At 44.0% G+C, this 5,779-nt stretch overlaps 1 pseudogene; it reads right to left on the bottom strand.

Moving 5' to 3' along the window:
* Positions 1 to 214: 214 nt before the first annotated feature.
* The window catches only part of LOC111963748 (coronin-6-like), a 38,125-nt pseudogene continuing 32,560 nt past the window's right edge, over positions 215 to 5,779 (bottom strand).

Genomic DNA, 5,779 nt, shown 5'->3' with positions numbered 1-5,779 from the left:
TAACGTACTTTGGTGCGAAAAAGTACAAATCAATCCTAGAACAACAGCAAAGGACCTTGTGAAGATGCTGGAGGAAACAGGTACAAAAGTATCTATATCCACAGTAAAACGAGTCCTATATCAACATAACCTGAAAGGCCACTCAGCAAGGAAGAAGCCACAGTCCAAAACCGCATCTCTCTTAGGAAAACAACAGGAAAACAACAGGCAGCTAGAGAAAAACAACAGGAAAACAACAGGCAGCTAGAGGAAAACAACAGGAAAATAATAGTCGTCAGAATTTCTAAAGATCAGAATAAGGCCTAATGATAGAGGAGAAATTAGAGAGAGAGGGAGAGGAGACATTGGAGAATGAGGGTTGATAAAGGGGTGATTATATACATAGTGACTCACAGGCAGGTTGGTGGTTAGGGACAGACAGACAGACAGACAGACAGACAGACAGACAGACAGACAGACAGACAGACAGACAGAGAGAGTGTGACTCACAGGCAGGTTGGCTGATCCGTCGCAGGAGGACATGCTGCGTCTGGTGGTGGGTCTGGAGTCCAGAACGTTCTTCTTGGCCACTTTGAGTTCGCGGCTCTTAGGGGGAACATAGCCATCTCTCAAGGACTGGAGGATGGGGTCCTCGTCTCGCCCCTCCAGCCACTCCTCTGGCTCCAGAGCCGGGTCTGAACCCGCTGTGTCTGGGTACAGGTCATCCTGAAACAGGTCTGACTGGAGGGAGGAGGAGGAGAGGGGGAGAGAGAGGGAAGGTAAGGATGGAGGGGGGAAAGAGAGAGGGAGAGCGAGGGAGGAGGGAGAGGGAGGGAAGGGAGAGATGGAGGATGGGGAGAGAGAGGGAGGAGGGGAGAGAGAGAGGGGGTAGGGGTAGGAATGGGAGAGAGAGAGAGTGATGTGGAGGAGAGGGGGAAGAGAGGGAGGGAACGTTTTAACAAGCTGTAAATATAGGGAGGGAGAGAGGGAGAGGGGGAGAGGGAAAGAGATAGAGATATAGGCTTACCTTTCTAGGTACTGTCATGGCGATGGGCTCACACTTCTTGTCATGAAGCTTATATAACCTGGAGAACAGGGTTGGAGTCAGAGAACAGCCACAACAAATACTCTCACATTACCCTGCTCAGCTAAGCCTACGCATGTTTGTATTTGTTTTTATTATGGATCACCATTCGTTCTTGCCAAGGCAGCAGCTACTCTTCCTGGGGTTTATTATGGATCCCCATTCCGTTCTGCCAAGGCAGCAGCTACTCTTCCTGGGTTTATTATGGATCCCATTCGTTCCTGCCAAGGCAGCAGCTACTCTTCCTGGGGTTTATTATGGATCCCCATTCGTTCCTTGCCAGACAGCAGCTACTCTTCCTGGGTTTATTATGGATCCCATTGTTCCTGCCAAGCGCAGCAGCTACTCTTCCTGGGGTTTATTATGGATCCCCATTCGTTCCTGCCAAGGCAGCAGCTACTCTTCCTGGGGTTTATTATGGATCCCCATTAGTTCCTGCCAAAGCAGCAGCTACTCTTCCTGGGGTCCAGCAAAATGAAGGCAGTTATACAATTAAAAAAACGAATTATACAGTATATAAGAATATATCACTATGTTGCCAAAAAAGTTCAAGACTGTTATTGTTTCCCTTCAATAAAATGCATTCAAAACTACTTTCTGCACATTTCTGCTACTTTCTTAGGCTATACAAGTGTTATCTCTTGCTAAAAAAAAATATGTTTACACCTATGCAGTACATTTAGCAATAATAATAATAAACCTCTACTTTAGTAAAGAAAACAGTTATGACAGGTGTGTTGTAATAAAAATGAGTGGTGTCCACTGATTAAATGCAGCCTTTCTGCATTGTGACGAGGGAAACCCCAGATATTCACAAGGTTTGTGATGAATGACAGGTTGTTTCTTCATGCAAAATAGATTTGGGGTTTAAAGTTCAATTAAGCTGCTTTATTTTAGGCGTTTAGTGAAGGTGGGTAATTTTTGACCCTTAGGACAAGGAGAGTATACAGAATGATAAGACTACACAAGGGTTAAAATCACATTTTTACTGCTTGCATCAGTTACTTGATGTAGAATAGTTCCATGTAATTATGGCTCTATGTAGTACTGTGCGCCTCCCATAGTCTGTTCTGGACGTGGGGGACTGTGAAGAGACCTCTGGTGGCATGTCTTGTGGGGTATGCATGGGTGTCTGAGCTGTGCACCAGTAGTTCAAACAGACAGCTCGGTGCATTCAACATYTCAATACCACTCACAAATACAAGTAGTGATGAAGTCAATCTCTCCTCCACTTTGACCCAGGAGAGATGGACATGCATATTACTAATGTTAGCTCTCTGTGTACATCCAAGGGCCAGCCGTGCTGCCCTGTTCTGAGTCAATTGCAATTTTCCTAAGTCCCTTTTTGTGGCACCTGACCACACGACTGAACAGTAGTAGCAGAATTACTTTTGCTTTCCTCCAGGCCTGAGAGCACATACTTTCTTGTAGGCTTAGATTGAAGATATGGCAAATAGGAGAGGCAATATCGTCCGCTATTATCCTCAGTAGTTTTCCATCCAAGTTGTCAGACCCCGGTGGCTAGTCATTGTTGATAGACAACAAAACATTTTCACCTCTTCCACACTCACTTTACAGAATTTAAAATGACAATGCTTGTCTTTCATAATTTGGTCAGTTATACTTGGATGTGTAGTGTCAGCGTTTGCTAATCTTGCCAATGAAAAAATCATCAAAGTAGTTGGCAATATCAGTCGGTTTTGTGAGGAATCTGATTCAATGAATGATGGAGCTGAGTTTGACTTTTCCCCCAAAATTTCATTCAAGGTGCTCCAAAGCTTTTTACTATCATTCTTTGTGTCATTTATCTTTGTTTCATAGTGTAGTTTCTTCTTTTTGTTCAGTTTAGTCACATCATTTCTCAATACGTTTGCCAATCGGTTGTGCAGCCAGACTTATTTGCCATTCCTTTACCTCATCCCTCTCAAACATACAATTTTTTCAATTCCTCATCAATCCACTGGGATTTAGCTGTTTTTAAAGTCTTTTTTTAAAAAGTATTATTTATTGAACCTTTATTTAACTAGGCTGTCAGTTAATAAGAACAAATTCTTATTTACAATGACGGCCTTGGAACAGTGGGTTAACTGCTTTGTTCAGGGGGCAGAACGACAGATTTTTACCTTGTCAGCTCGAGGATTCGATCAGGTGTCACGTTCGTTATAAGGATCGGACCAAGGTGCAGCGTGGTATGCGTACATTCTTATTTATTAAAAGAATGAACACTGAACAAACTAACAAAATAACAAAAATAAAACGTGAAGCTATACAAATGAGTACTGACAGGCAACTACACATAGAACAAGATCCCACGACAGAAAGTGGGAAAAAGGGCTGCCTAAATATGATCCCCAATCAGAGACAACGATAAACAGCTGCCTCTGATTGGGAACCATATCAGGCCAACATAGAAATACAAAACACCTAGACATACAACACKCCTAGACATACAACATTAGAGTACCCAGTCTAGTCACACCCTGACCTAACCAAAATATATAGAAAACAGAGATATCTAAGGTCAGGGCGTGACATAGGCAAGTCAGTTAAGAACAAATTCTTATTTACAATGACGGCCTAGGAACAGTGGGTTAACTGCCTTGTTCAGGGGCAGAACGACCGATTTTTACCTTGTCAGCTCGGGGATTCGATCTTGCAACCTTTCGGTTACTAGTCCAACGCTCTTACCACTAGGCTACCTGCCGCCCCAATGGGTGCATGCTTATTAATAACTCGAATAAGACATTTCATAAATGTATCAAGTGCAGCGTCTGGTTGCTCTTCATTACACACCACAGACCAAAACATATTCTTTACATCAACAACATAGTTTTCACTTGAAAACTTATTGCATGACCTCTTATACTATATTAGGTCCAGCCTTTGGAACTTTGGTTCTCCTAGATATGGCTATTATATTGTGATCACTACATCCGATGGATCTGGATACTGCTTTAAAGCAAATATCTGCAGCATTAGTAAAGATGTGATCAATACATGTTGATAATTTCATTCCTGTGCTGTTTGTAACTACCCTGGTAGGTTGATTGATAACCTGAACCAGGTTGCAGACACTGGTTACAGTTTGAAGCTTTTTCTTGAGTGGGCAGCTTGATGACAGCCAGTCAATATGTAAATCACCCAGAAAATATAGCTCTCTGTTGATATCACATACATTATCAAGCATTTCACACATTATCCAGATACTGACTGTTAGCACTTGGTGTTCTATAGCAGCTTCCCATCAGAATGGGCTTTAGGTGAGGCAGATGAACCTGTAGCCATATTACTTCAACACTATTTAACATTAGATCCTCTTTAAGTTTTACAGGAAGGTAGTTCTGAATATAAACAGTAACACCTCCACCATTGGCATTTCTGTCTTTTCTGTAGATCTTATAACCGTGTGTTGCTACCACTGTATCATCAAAGGTATTATCTAAGTGAGTGTCCAAGATAGAATATGAATGTCATCTAGCAAATGATTGATTTCATGAYCCTTGTTTCTTAAGTTATATATGTTAACGTGGGCTATTTTGAGCACTTTTCTTCCGGGATGCTTGATTGTTTTCATTGCTTTACTGGGAAGCTTAGCAGAGGTAGACATGCTCATGTTATTTATGTTAGTGCAAGGTGAGCTGCACACAGTGGACTTCCTACTAGGGCACACCACCTCAGTGCTAACAGTATACATTTGATTCATAGGCACATGATTACTGCATACAATAGCTGTAGGATCAGCAGAGGCATTCAGGACAGTTAGAGGGACATAAATTAGGTTACTTACATTGTGTCTTCCAACACCCATGGGATAATGTACATTTGCTGAAGCATTATGACAACTCAGCGACACAATGGTAGGGATTATCTGAGCTGGACTTTGGTCATTGATAAGTCATTGTCTCAACGCAGCCTTATAATGCTGTGAAAGGATCCAGGAACCCAAATGATTTGGGTGGATCCCATCTTCCTTATAAAACTTGTTTTGTTTCCAAAAGGAATCGAAATTGCATTGCATATATACCTGTGCGTAATGTCCATCCCTGATTGGGAGTGTGTGTGTGCGTGCGTCCGTGTGTGTCTGTGCGTGTGTGTGTGTGTGCGCAGTTTCCTACCTGGCAATCTCACACTTGCTGACGTCCACCCCTCTCTTAGGCATGAAGCCCATCCCCCTCTGAGGCTCCTTGCTGCTGAAGGTACTGAGGTAGTGGACATAGGGAGGTTCCTCTGTTATCTCAAAGTACCGGATACTACTGTCCCCCTAGAGAGGAGGGGAGGAGTGAGTAGAAGAGAGGGGAGGGGAGGGGAGGTTAGAGGAGGAAAGGAGAGGGGAGAAGAAGGGAGGGGAGAGGAGGAAAGGAGAGGGTGGGAGAGGAAAGAAAGGAAGAGGGGGAGGGAGGGAAAGGAGAGGGGCGAGAGAAGAAGGGGACGGGGAGAGGGAAGGAAGGAGAGGGGAAAAAGAATGGGTAGGGGAGAGGAGGAAGGAGCGGGAGGGGAGAGGGAAAGAGGGAGAGGAGAGTAAAGGAGAGGGGAGGAGGAAGGAAAGGAGAGGGGGAGGGAAGGAAAAAAAAGGGGAGAGGAGGAAAGAAGCGGGAGAGCTGGGAGGAGAGAGAGAAGGAGAGGGCAGAGGAGAAGGAGGGGGGAGGAGAAGGAGAGGGGAGAAGAACAAAGGGATTAAGGGAGAGGAGGAAAGGAGTGAGGGGAGAAGAAAAGGGA

This window comes from Salvelinus sp. IW2-2015, linkage group LG5 (assembly GCF_002910315.2).
Source record: "Salvelinus sp. IW2-2015 linkage group LG5, ASM291031v2, whole genome shotgun sequence".
Classification (NCBI taxonomy): domain Eukaryota; kingdom Metazoa; phylum Chordata; class Actinopteri; order Salmoniformes; family Salmonidae; genus Salvelinus; species Salvelinus sp. IW2-2015.
Note: the sequence above shows the minus strand (reverse complement) of the source record. Positions and strands in the feature narration are given on the sequence as shown.